Here is a 13,947-nt window from a genome sequence, read left to right on the forward strand (position 1 = left end):
CTCGTCTGGTGTGAGACGTTCCCTGAGGGGTCCACCGCGGGCCGAACCGCACAATAACCCTGGGTTCACAAACTGCCTATTGGCTTCTGTCTCGGGTTCTTCGGCCGACGTTCATCTAATGATTTTTCTGACGTTTCGCCAGCACGAGTGGCTGGCATTGTCAAAGCTTCACCCTCCATTGCCGGTGGTGAACTGGAGCCGAGCTCGCGGGCGCAGGCTATATGTACCTGGCGCGCCAACGTCCGAGGGCTTCTCCGCGGCCATTTCCGGTGCGGTTCTCCTCTTGCTACCTGCGACGGTCGTTCGCTGCAGTACGGGAAGCCAGGATCCGTTGACTGTCACACGCGCTTGTTCAGAGAAGCTGTAGAAATACAAAAACACGCGAACAGTTTGAACAAGAAAGAGGAAAGCCTTAAGGTCAACGGATCCTGGCTTCCCGTACTGAAGCGAACGACCGTCGCAGGTAGCAAGAGGAGAACCGCACCGGAAATGACCGCGGAGAAGCCCTCGGACGTTGGCGCGCCAGGTACATATAGCCTGCGCCCGCGAGCTCGGCTCCAGTTCACCACCGGCAATGGAGGGTGAAGCTTTGACAATGCCAGCCACTCGTGCTGGCGAAACGTCAGAAAAATCATTAGATGAACGTCGGCCGAAGAACCCGAGACAGAAGCCAATAGGCAGTTTGTCAACAAGTGGCCACGAAAGCCTCAACAATTTTGTAACCCTGGGTTCGTTGTGGGGCGGCGGAGGGGTGAAGTGGACTGCGGTAGTCGTCGTGGGGTTATGGACCACTGCGGCTGCGGCGGGGACGGAACCTCTCCGTCGTTTCTAGGTCCCCGGTTAACATACAATATAACACTGCTAGGAGCTTCATAGGAAAATACACTTGCAGGGATATAATGCTCAAGAATAACGTCGTGTTTATCTGCAGTACAGGCCCAGAAAAGTCTGTCCTTAAATCAGTCTAAGTCCACAGAGGAAGCACTGATGAAAGCTGAGAACTGGGACGTCGGTCCCTAAGCTGTGCTTCGAGAGCGTCCTGAGTTGCATTTGGGAGAGCTTGTCGAAAATAGTTTTTGTTGACAATTCAGATTTACAGATTGATTTCGTGGATGCGATTATACACAAAGGTGAAAAAAGTCAAGGGATAGCTATAAGCACATTTAGGCCTACAGATGACAGTGGTATCACGTACACGAGATGTAAGAGGACAGTGCACTGACAGAGATGTCATTCGTATTCAGGCGATTCATGTGAAACGTTTTCGACGTGATTATAGCTGCACGACGATAATTAACATACTCTGAACGAGGAATGGAAGTTCGATCTAGACGCATGGGCATTCCATTTGGAAAAATGGTTTGGGTTCAAAATGGTTCAAATGGCTCTGAGCACTATGGGACTCAACTGCTGAGGTTATTAGTCCCCTAGAACTTAGAACTAGTTAAACCTAACTAACCTAAGAACATCACAAACATCCATGCCCGAGGCAGGATTCGAACCTGCGACCGTAGCGGTCTTGCGGTTCCAGACTGCAGCGCCTTTAACCGCACGGCCACCTCGGCCGGCCAATGGTTTGGGATTTCAATATTCCCACATCCGCAGTTTCAAGAGTGTGCCGAGAATACCAAGCTTCAGACGTTGCCTATTACCACGGATCTGACAGCGGCCGATAGCCTTCACGTAACGATCGAGAGGAGCTGCGTTTCCATAGTCAGAGCTATTAGGCAAGCAAGACTTTATGAAATAACATCGGGAATCAATGTTGCGCGCACGACGAACGTATGAGTTAGGACAGTGCGTCAAAATTGGGCGTTAATGGGCTGTGGCAGCAGTCGACCGATGCGTGTGCCCTTGGTAACACCACCACACCGCCTGCAGCGTCTGTCCTGGGCTCATGACGTTACCGGTTGGACGCTAGACGACTCGAAAACCACGACCTGGTCAGGCGGGTCACGACTTCAGTTGGTAAGAGCTGTTGATAGGATTCGAGTGCGGCGCAGATACCACGAAGCCGTGGAACGAATTCTCAACAAGGCACTGTGCATGCTGGTGGTGGTTCCATAATGGTGTAGGCTGCTTACGTGGAATGGACTGGATCATCTAATCCAACTGAACGAATCATTGGCTGGATATGGTTATGTTTAGCTACTAGGAGACAGTTTGCAACCCTTCGTGTACTTCACATTTTTATGGATGACAATGTGCTATGTCACTGGGCTACAGTTGTTCGCGACTGGCTTGAAGAATATTCTGGACAGTTCGAGCAAATTATGTGGTCATCCAGATCGACCGACATGAAACCCACTAAACATTTACGGGATATAGTTGAGAGGTTAGCTGGTGCACAAAATCCTGATGATCAACACTTTCGCAGTCGCAAACTGCTATAGAGGTAACATGGCTCAATATTTCTGCAGGGGACTTACGACTTGTCGAGTCCATACGACTTCAAGTTGCTGGACTGCGCCAGGTAGAAAAAGCTCCGACACGGTATTAGGTGTCCCATAACTTTTGTCACCTCAACGTACAGCTGCCTGTGGCCGATTACTGGTGAAACAGTTTCCTTGTCACACGTTGTGCGGACGCGTCTACGTCCCTCGGAGTGGCGGCCTTCACCAGAGATGGTATCGCTGCCCGTGGTCTGGTCGAGGCTGCGACATGGAGAGCTCGCGATGATGTGGCATGGATGCCCGAGGGGTTGCCGCAACATTTTGCGTAGATCTCTGATATAGCAGTTGCTATCACAGTAGACCTAGTTTCTGAACGTGCCTCGCCGAAATACGAGGGTTGGCCAGAAAGTAAGGCACCGCATTTTTTTCTCAGCCGAAAACAATTCTACGAATGTAAAACACTAAGTATGTATTATTTGAACTCTCCTGAGTAAGCGTGCCAAGTTTGCGTCACTTCCGACAGATAGAGATGGTTCAAATGGCTCTGAGCACTATGGGACTTAACATCTAAGGTCATCAGTCCCCTAGAACTTAGAACTACTTAAACCTAACTAACCTAAGGACATCACACACATCGATGCCCGAGGCAGGATTCGAACCTGCGACCGTAGCGGTCGCGCGGTTACTGACTGAAGCGCCTAGAACCGCTCGGCCACCCCGACCGGCAGATACAGATGCTGCAAGACAGTTTTAACATAGTATATGTAGGTGATCTACATTATAAGCAACGTGCCGTCATTTAATTTCTCACTGCAGACAAAGAAACTGTGGGGAATATTCAAAAACACTTGTGTGAAGTCTATGGAGCACATGCTTAGTCGCTGGGTATAGTTAGTCGCTTGGCACGGAGGGTGAGGTCATCAGAAGGCGGCTCGGTGGAGCTCCACAAAAGAAGAAATTCAACGCAACTGCTTCCGCCGATGAAGTCAGGCTCACCGTGTTCTGGGACTATGAAGATGTGATTCTCATTTATGTAATTCCGAAAGGCGGTACCGTTGACTCCAAAGCAAATGTCAACACATTAACAAAAATCAAGACGCACTTCCGGCGACTTCGGCGCCACAGCAAACCAGGAGACGTTTTGCTGCAGCACCATAACCCAGGGTCTAACGTAAGTCTGAGGACTGCGAAACACATCGAAAAACATTGTAGGACAGGGTCCCCCCATCACCCCTAAACCTTTGATTTAGCCCCCTCGGACTTCCACTTTTTTTGGCCATAAAACGATGCCATTTGTGGAAGATATATTGAGGACGATAATGATGTCATTCACACAGCGAAGCATTGTCACCACCACCAGGACCAGGATTGGTACTAGAGTGCTGCAATGCTCAATGTTTGACCGGTCACTGCTCGCCTGTTGACGGGGTGACCGAGCCGCTCGTGTCAGGCTCCACACGACTCGGCTCGGCCACGTACTGGCCCCATGTCTGTTGTTCGGATTCCGGACACGCGGATAAGAGAGCGTGACCGGTCACCGCTGACACCTCACCTCGCCTCGCCCCGGCTCGCAGCACTGTGCTGCACAAATCCAACATCTCTTTCTCTCTCTCTCTCTCTCTCTCTCTCTCGCTCACACACACACACACACACACACACACACACACACACAATGTATTTATCTCTGTCTCTCTCTCTTTCTCTCTCTCTCTCTCTCCCTTTTAATACAAAAGTAACGTTTCCAAGAATGGGTACGTGACACAGCTAAATTCGCAAAACACTCGGAAAGTAACACGATATTTCAATAGAATCACGGATATAAGACGAGTCTCATTTCCAAACAGAAGATATATTTTTCCTTTCGTTAAAAGGAAACGTTAAATAAGTACTGTCCCTGTAATCTAGAAGACAACCGCCTTCATAAAGAAAACATGCAAAGAACATTACACATATACAGACGTAACTTGTCATACTTTGCACTTGCTTGCAACAGATGCAAAATTATAGTTATTGTTGATCAGCAGCAGATCATTAACGCGTTCCGGATTTAATTGGCTGTGGCGATTTAATAGTAACATGCCGGCTTTACTTTCACTAGGTGCGCTTGTTGCTGGGGTACATAAAATACGTCTTGCAACTGCAGCTAGACCTGGCAGATCTGTTTCATGTCTGCTCCACCGCTTTAAGATGTCATCATCATCTGCGGGGTGCATTAAAATGTACAGATCTACTTCATCTACTGCGGATGATCTGTTGTTCCTCCATTCCTTGAAACGCTTTCTTTATATGTGTGGTGATGACACAGTACTTGAAGGATCTATGATAATAAACAAAATAGACACGTAATACAGAACTGATGTGGAAATCATCGAAACGTTCCCCTAAAAACGAGGTGTTTTACGTTAGTGAAATATTATACAAATTATAACATTACCGTTTCTTTATAATACACTATCCACTAACTATGCAAAAACGATTATGTTAATGTTTGCATGTTGTACTTGCGTAAGTAGCACACATTTGTCGCACATTGCTAATAATTTCCTACTTTTCATTTATTTCAAGCATATTAAGATCACGGAAAGACGCCCAAAGAGACGTAGCAATTTTGAGTCTGGAAGTGATCAGAATCTACTCACAAACGAAAGTCAACGCTCGAATTTTAGTCCTTTCTACCTCCTGTTAAAAAATACATATCTGTTAGTACACATCAGTTACGTTAGTTCATTATAAATCTATCGCGTATGATAATGAAACAGTGCTTTTAACTGCAGTAATTACTTACCTGACAATCAGTGTCATTTACACTGCAAATTGGTTACAGTTTGTGAAACCAAAGAAGAACTAACTGGATTGTCGGTTCTTTTTCGCCTTAAATTCATCTGTGGCCTCAGAAAAGACGCAATTTTTCCTGAAATCTCATTATCATTTGCTTGCAATATGTAAGCGGAGTCCTTTTCCATCAGCAAAACATCAACTTCGTTATACTGAGTGTGTATGGATTCCAGCATAGTGTACAAGCTGTTCCAGCGTGTGCAGACCACTTGTTTCAACGACGATTTCAAAGACGAGCAGACGCCACTTTTCTTAATGTACCTCACAATGCACTTTGCAGTATTTGTTGTTGATGCGATGTTCGGGGCATGATTTAACAAGAAGTTATCTCCATCGAAAGGATGGCTAAATGCTGTGTTTATACAGTGAGCAGCACAAGGAATCCTCTCGTGAATTCCCAAAGCATTTATTACATTGGTACCCTGGTTGGAGACAAAAGCAAAAGAGTGCAACACGTACAGCGAAATGTCCCAATCAGCCATCCTCTCTTCAATTTCTTTCATAATATTTACTCCCGTCTTCTTAACGTCCGAGAATTTTGTTGTAAATAAAACACTGTTCACCAGAGAGCAATCTGTGTTAAAGTAAGCGTCAAATAATGCACCTGATTAAGCGAATCAGTCCACATATCAACTGTCGCAGCAGATGTTTTATTAATAACTTCCGCAATGACAGAAGGCATTATGCTGTTTAGTATTGCATCAGCTTATTCTTTGACATGTCTGCTTGTAGTGGAGGGATGTGGCATGACATCTGCCACGTTAACTTCTCCATAATGGGCACCTACATGCATTAATTCTTGCCCTAGTTCTCTGAAATCTTCACCGGGAACGGCATTAAAAGGTCTCATATCTTTAGCACGCATTGCAACACACTTCGCTGTAATACTATTTTTTATTACTGCCGGTATGCCTGAAGGAGCTGTGTCTTTGTGAGGTTTCTTGCAACTGTGTTTCTTTAAATGAGTGGTTCCCGACTGGAAACACAATAATGTGGAGCAGTTTATGCACGATACGTACCCAGTAGGCGCACTGTTTACGTCTACAACCAACAGAAATGTACTCCATACTTGGCTTTTTAGACCTTCCCGTTTCTTCAGTGTGTAAACATTGGTTTCAGTCTTACGTCTTACTGTACTGGCTTCCTCGCGCTGCATGATTACAGGGAGAGTGAGACACCACAAATGATAAGGCCGTACTGGCTACGGTCTCACACAGATAATAACACGGGTAATGTGTTTGAAGTTATGTGCTACGTATTCGGTCAAGGCTTCTATGCTCGGTCACTAGAACTAGTGCGGGCAGCCTCTCCTGTTAGGGTGTGCTCGCCCCATCTACATCTACAACTACATCTACATACATACTCCGCAATCCACCATACGGTGCGTGGCGGAGGGTACGTCGTACCACAACTAGCATCTTCTCTCCCTATCCCACTCCCAAACAGAACGAGGGAAAAATAACTGCCTATATGCCTCTGTACGAGACCTAATCTCTCTTATCTTTGTGGTCTTTCTGCGAAATGTAAGTTGGCGGCAGTAAAATTGTACTGCAGTCAGCTTCAAATGCTGGTTCTCTAAATTTCCTCAGTAGCGATTCACGAAAAGAACGCCTCCTTTCCTCTAGAGACTCCCACCCGAGTTCCTGAAGCATTTCCGTAACACTCGCGTGATGATCAAACCTACCAGTAGCAAATCTAGCAGCCCGCCTCTGAATTGCTTCTATGTCCTCCCTCAATCCGACCTCGTATTTTGTGCTTGCTTACTCTGTCACGCTGGACTCTAATTGGTACCGACCGGACATACACGCCCTTATTTCACGCTGGAGGAAGGCCATATTGCGGGATGGAGATTACGTGGGTAAATAGGGTGTGTAGATAAAACACCTTTCTTTCGTGTGTGTAATTCTATTTATGTTCAATAAAGAATTGTTGAAAGAAAGAAAAAAACGTGGTGCATTACTTTCTGGGCAATCCTCGTAGCTTCTTCTTCACTAAAAATGAGCCTGCAAATGGTTCAAATGGCTCTGAGCACTATGGGACTTGTCTTCCGAGGTCATCAGTTCCCTAGAACTTAGAATTACTAAAACCTAACTAACCTAAGGACATCACACACATCCATGTCCGAGGCAGGATTTGAACCTGCGACCGTAGCGATCGTGCGGTTCCAGAATGTAGCGCCTAGAACCTCTCGGCCACTCCGCCCGAAATAAGCCTGCATAAGAACGAGATATTAATCAGTGTATCCCACAAGCTACAGCGTTCGGTCAGGGTGCTCGTGGTGTGAAGCACTCCACGGCCGTTAGTAGAGGTCGGCACGGCACCTCTTACGAGACGAACGCACTTGATCCCAGACCCGCGAGCAGAACTCTGCGACGGCCTAAAAGGGCCAGTGCCACGATGAGTCGAAGCGTCGTAACGAACGGAAGAGTGGCAAATTATTCATGCCGGGAAGTTGGCGCAACTAAGTTTGTCGAACGTGATAACTGAATAGCTTGGCAGCGGCGGCGGCGGCGGCGGGGGCGGCGGCGGTGGAGTCTGCGCCGCGCGACGCCCGGGGCCCGGCGGCGGATGTTGCTGCGCCAAGTTGAGCGCCGGCGCCAATTTGAATGGCCTCATCCGGCGCCCGGGGCACGCACGCGCCTTGTTAAAGCCGCGGAATTGTTGCGGTCTCGCTGGAGGCGGCGGCTCTTGCGAGGAACGCGGGGGCGGCTGCAGCGCCCCCAGCCAGAACCCACAACTTGCCGGCCGCTCACTGCCTGCTGCTGCATTTCGCAATAACTTCATTCTGGCCGCGCCGGTCTTAGCCGAATTCGCCTAAAAGTTGCTCCGCTCCATCTGCGGGGAGTGCACAATTAGCGCGGCTCCTTGTAGAACACACTCCCTACTTCGCAAGTTCCGGAGCGGAAGTCGGAATGTTTACACGGGGTCGGTTTATTAATGCAGACATTTCCTTACCCTTTCCAGTACTGTGCAGACTTCAAACATCACCTAACTCAACAGGCTTCATGTCGGTAGAAAACTGCAGGGTGTCTGAAAAGTTACGGTAAAAACTTCAAAGTGTTATAGCACGCAAACTAGAACGGTTGGTCCAAAATTATCCGCAGTGTACCTATACCATTTACTGCAATGCAAATAGGACACGTACATTAATATTCCAATTTAGCCCCATTACTTTCTAATGCACTTATCCATCGCTACACAAGCTTCCTGGTATCATCAGAAAAGACCTTTTTCGACTGCGCAGCGAGTTGCCTACGCATCGCGTCTTCACTACTTTGCCCGAGATCAATAGACAGCTCTCTAATGCCTCTTTCAGTGGGACAAACAAGTCCTCGTAGGATGAAAAAAGATCGGGACCATCCGGAGGAGAGCCATTACTTCAGACCTCATTTCCCGGAGCGTTTCAGCAGTGTGGGCAGCAGCACGTGGACGGGCATTGTCGTTCGACAACTTTACACCTGAAACTTCCTGGCGGATTAAAACTGTTTGCCGGGCCGAGACTCGAACTCGGGAATTTAGCCTTTCACGGGCAAGTGCTCTACCATCTGAGCTACCCAAGCACGACTCACGCCCGGTCCTCACAGCTTTACTTCTGTCAGTACCTCGTCTCCTACCTTCCAAACTTTACAGAACCTCTCCTCCAGGTTCGCAGGAGAGCTTCTGTAAAATGTGGAAGGCACGAGACGAGGTACTAGCAGAAGTAAAGCTGTGAAGATGGGCCGTGAGTCGTGCTTGGGTAGCTCAGATAGAGCACTTGCCCGCGAAAGGCAAAGGTCCCGAGTTCGAGTCTCGGTCCGACACGCAGTTTTAATCTGCCATAAAGTTTCATATCAGTGCACACTCCGCTGCAGAGTGAAAATCTCATTCTGGAACATTGCACCTTTCGAAAGTAGTCATCGGCGTTTGCTTCGAACTGCAGCTTTAGCCCGTCAGGAAGCATCTCGCTGTAAGGTACATTGTTAATTATTTTGCCACATTTCTGATAATGTTCCAATACTGGGCCTTGTGCGTCCCGAAAAGCGGTAAGCATCAGTTTTCCTATGGATAGCTGGCTGTTAAATTTTTCCTGCTGGGCGATGGTGGATGTTTCCATTTCGTAGTCCGCCATACGCTGCCGGATGGAAATGGTGGATCCGCGTTTCCTCACCAGTGCTGATTTTATCTAATAAGCCATCACGTTTGTAACGATAGTGATCCAAATGTTTTGGAGATGTCCAAACGCCTTTGGTTATTCAACACTGTGACCTGTTTCAGTATCCATATTGCACAGACAATGAAACCCATGCTGTAGTGGATGATTTCGTAGGCAGAACCATGACTACTTCGCAGACGATGTGCCATTTCACCAGTGTCACTCGTCTGTCTGTGTAGACTCTGCCCTTCACGTACCCCATTGAAAGAAGTCAATCGGTATAATGTCAGGTAACCTAGAAGCTTAGGGACTCCTGCCAATCCGACGATCTGGAAACACCTGGACTAGAACATCGCGCACAGACTGAGCCCAACGTTGCGGTGCACTGTCTTGTTGCAGAACGACTGTGTCTTGGTGGTCAGTCTTTTTCTCGAGAACAACTTCAGCAAATCAATTTAACTGTTACAGTTAACTGTTTCTCCTGAGGAATAACCGGTAAAGTGGAAATGAGCATTTAGCGTCAGTGGCCGGGAGGCCCCTTACGGGGCAGGTCCGGCCGCCTTGGTGCAGGTCTTATTACATTAGACGCCATATTGGGCGACCTCGCACCGGATTGAGGATGAAATGATGATGAAGACAACACAACGCCCAGTCCCTGAGCCGAGGAAACCATCGACTCAGCCGGGAATAGAATTGGGCCCCTTAGGACGGCAGTCCCTCACGCTGACCATTCAGCTATTGGGCGGACAAACATAACTGGTCCCACAATTCGATAAATCAAACAACACCACACATTCACTTTCGAGCGGTCCCGTTCTTCTTCCATCGCAGTAGGCGGATTGCTTGTGGTCCAGATGCAAATATTGTATTTATGAACTAGCAGCGTCTGTGTTATTATTAAGAAGTGCAATGCAATCCACTGCAGCGACCACGTCTGCCAAGAAATACAGGTAATGTATTCGCAACTGCCAGTATGAACCACCATCGGCTGTGTATTGGAATGATGAGAAAGGCAACTGCTACCGGATCGGAACACGGAACCGGATTTCCCGTTTTACGCGAGCGGTCTCGTTCACCGCTTCCGCTGTCCGCGAACGAACCATAACCAGACCCAAACTTCCATATGTCGTCATCATGTGTCACAACCCGCACACGTACGTTACACATTTTCTCGTGCGAAGGAACACTGCATCATAGTCTTTCTTCGCCAAAACTAGGGCCTCGACTGTCCATACATATGCCCTTCCTGGACGGATTGCTTTGATTATACTTCTACCCCCTCTTCTGCACTATTGCTGTGCTGGGTGGGATCCGCATCAGACTGGGTTGACGGACGATATCGAAAAAGTCCAAAGAAGGCAGCTTTTTTTCTGTTATCACGAACTGGGCGAGAGAGTGTAACACCGAAAATGCAGATAAAATACCTTCTGCACCATAAAAAAAATTTCGCCGTTTAATATCCGTTGATAGTATGTGCTGCACTTCTGACTGTGAATTTGTAAGCTTTATTACAGAAACTATACTTAATACCTATTTCTGATTGCATGTAACCGATTGTTTAGGTAGCGTAGCGTTCCAAAGGATTGGAAAAGGGCACAGGTCATCCCCGTTTTCAAGAAGGGACGTCGAACAGATGTGCAAAACTGTAGACCTATATCTCTAACGTCGATCAGTTGAAGAATTTTGGAACACGTATTATGTTCGAGTGTAATGACTCTTCTGGAGAATAGAAATCTACTCTGTAGGAATCAGCATGGGTTTCGAAAAAGACGATCGTGTGAAACCCAGCTCGCGCTATTCGTCCACGAGACTCAGAGGGCCATAGACACGAGTTCCCAGGTAGATGCTGTGTTTCTTGACTTCCACAAGGCGGTCGATACAGTTTCCCACAGTCGTTTAATGCACAAAGTAAGAGCATAAAGACTATCAGACCAATTGTGTGATTGGATTGAAGAGTCCCTAGACAGCAGAACACAGCATGTCATTCTCAATGGAGAGAAGTCTTCCGAAGTAAGAGTGATTTCTGGTGTGCCGCAGGGGAGTGTCGTAGGACCGTTGCTATTCACAATATACATAAATGACCTTGTGGATAACATCGGAAGTTCACTGAGGCTTTTTGCGGATGATGATGTGTTATATCGAGAGGTTGTAACAATGGAAAATTGTACTGAAATCCAGGAGGATCTGCAGCGAATTGACGCATGGTGCAGGGAATGGCGACTGAATCTCAATGTAGACAAGTGTAATGTGCTGCGGATACATAGAAAAAAAGATCCCTTATCATTTATTTACAATATAGCAGGTCAGCAACTGGAAGCAGTTAATTACATAAATTATCTGGGAGTAGGCATTAGGAGTGATTTCAAATGGAACGATCATATAAAGTTGATCGTCGGTAAAGCAGATGCCAGACTGAGATTCATGGAAGAATCCTAAAGCAATGCAATCCGAAAACAAAGGAACTAGGTTACAGTACACTTGTTCGTCCACTGTTTGAATACTGTTCACCAGTGTAGAATCCGTACCAGATAGGGTAGATAGAAGAGATAGATAAGATCCAACGGAGTGCAGCGCACTTAGTTACACGATCATTTAGTAATCGCGGAAGTGTTACGGAGATGACAGATGAACTCCAGTGGAAGACTCTGCAGGAGAGACGATCAGTAACTCGGTACGGGCTTTTGTTGAAGTTTCGAGAACATACCTTCACCGAGGAGTCAAGCAGTATATTGCTCCCTGCTACGTATATCTCGCGAAGAGACCACGGCGATAAAATCAGAGAGGTTAGAGCCCACACAGAGAAATACCGACAGTCCTTCTTTCTACGAACAATACGAGACTGGAATAGAAGGGAGAACCGATAGAGGTACTCAAGGTACCCTCCGCCACACAGCGTCAGGTGGCTTGCGGAGTATGGATGTAGATGTAGATTGTCATTATAATGAAAGTATTATAAATTGCTGGGTAATATCCAACAGAACTTTACTTAAATGTATCGATAACAACGACTGAATGGCAGTAGCTGTACTGTTGTTTATCCTTGCTATGGAGAGCTTCTGACGATTTGAGAGCAGAGAGGAAGCAGAGCAAGTTGAGTCATGAAAGAGTGCGGAAGTGTTTGCCGGGCGCTCCCACAGACGTGGTGTGCAGCTATGATTGCGCCAGCTACAACATCGTAAGACTGTCAAGAGAAAATTGTAAACTTATATAGCCATTACCAAGAGGCATTTCTTTCACAGAGTAAGACTAACCTGAATAATAACCTGGAATAGTTGGCACTTGTAGGACACCTTTGTTTTCGTTGTCCTATCCAGTCGTAAAACTATGAAAACCGATTAACATTTTTGTGACAGTATTGTGTGTTTGCTAATAACCAGTTTCAGTCTAAATTTTCTGCCTCAGTAACTATTCGTTCTTGTATTGCGTAACAGAAGCTTAACTAATTTGCAGTTCTGAGTATTAACTTCATTCACGTGAAGTAACGTAAAATTTCACTGGCTAAACTAATAACCAAACATACAGCTCAAATTAAGAGTGCACAGTTTGATTTATTCCGTATTTCGCTGAGCGAGTGACTTCTGCCGGCTTTGTATGTATTTTATTGTTGTTATATTGAAAGTAAAATCAGTTGTTCATTTGCTTAAAGGGAATTCAATTTAGTCTTTCAGTAATCAGAAGTAAATTGCCTGCCCTTTTCTAAATTTTGGCAACGGCCTTGCCGCAGTGGATACACCGGTTCCCGTGAGATCACCGAAGTTAAGCGCTGTTGGGCGTGGCTGGCAATTGGATGGGTGACCATCCTGTCGCCATGCGCGGTTGCCATTTCTCGGGGTGCACTCAGCCTGGTGGTGCCAATTGAGGAGCTACTCGACCGAATAGTAGCGGCTTCGGTCAAGAATGCCATCATAACGGCCGGGAGAGCGGCGTGCTGACACCACGACCCTCCTATCCGCATCCTCCTCTGAGGATGACACGGCGGTCGGATGGTCCCGGTAGGCCACTCGTGGCCTGAAGACGGAGTGGAGTTTGCGCTACGTTACGCTGACGTTACTGGAACTAATTTTTTATACATAACAATGTTTTAGTTACACTTATTTAACCAGTAACTCCATTTAATTTTACTTTTTACATTTAGTAATTTAGAATAAGAAGGGAAAGCAGAAAGGTGGAAGGAGTATATAGAGGGTCTATACAAGGGCGATGTACTTGAGGACAATATTATGGAAATGGAAGAGGATGTAGATGAAGATGAAATGGGAGATATGATACTGCGTGAAGAGTTTGACAGAGCACTGAAAGACCTGAGTCGAAACAAGGCCCCCGGAGTAGACAACATTCCATTGGAACTACTGACGGCCTTGGGAGAGCCAGTCCTGACAAAACTCTACCATCTGGTGAGCAAGATGTATAAAACAGGCGAAATACCCTCAGACTTCAAGAAGAATATAATAATTCCAATCCCAAAGAAAGCAGGTGTTGACAGATGTGAAAATTACCGAACTATCAGTTTAATAAGTCACAGCTGCAAAATACTAACACGAATTCTTTACAGACGAATGGAAAAACTAGTAGAAGCCAACCTCGGGG

At 46.7% G+C, this 13,947-nt stretch overlaps 1 protein-coding gene and 1 pseudogene across 1 annotated transcript in view; both read left to right on the forward strand.

Annotated features, from left to right (window-relative positions):
- The window catches only part of LOC126234571 (uncharacterized), a 257,630-nt gene that overhangs the window by 24,698 nt on the left and 218,985 nt on the right, over positions 1 to 13,947 (forward strand). The window lies entirely within an intron of this gene.
- LOC126212739 (5S ribosomal RNA) lies at positions 13,066 to 13,182 on the forward strand (annotated as a pseudogene).

This window comes from Schistocerca nitens, chromosome 1 (genome assembly GCF_023898315.1).
Source record: "Schistocerca nitens isolate TAMUIC-IGC-003100 chromosome 1, iqSchNite1.1, whole genome shotgun sequence".
NCBI classification, from domain to species: Eukaryota; Metazoa; Arthropoda; class Insecta; order Orthoptera; family Acrididae; genus Schistocerca; species Schistocerca nitens.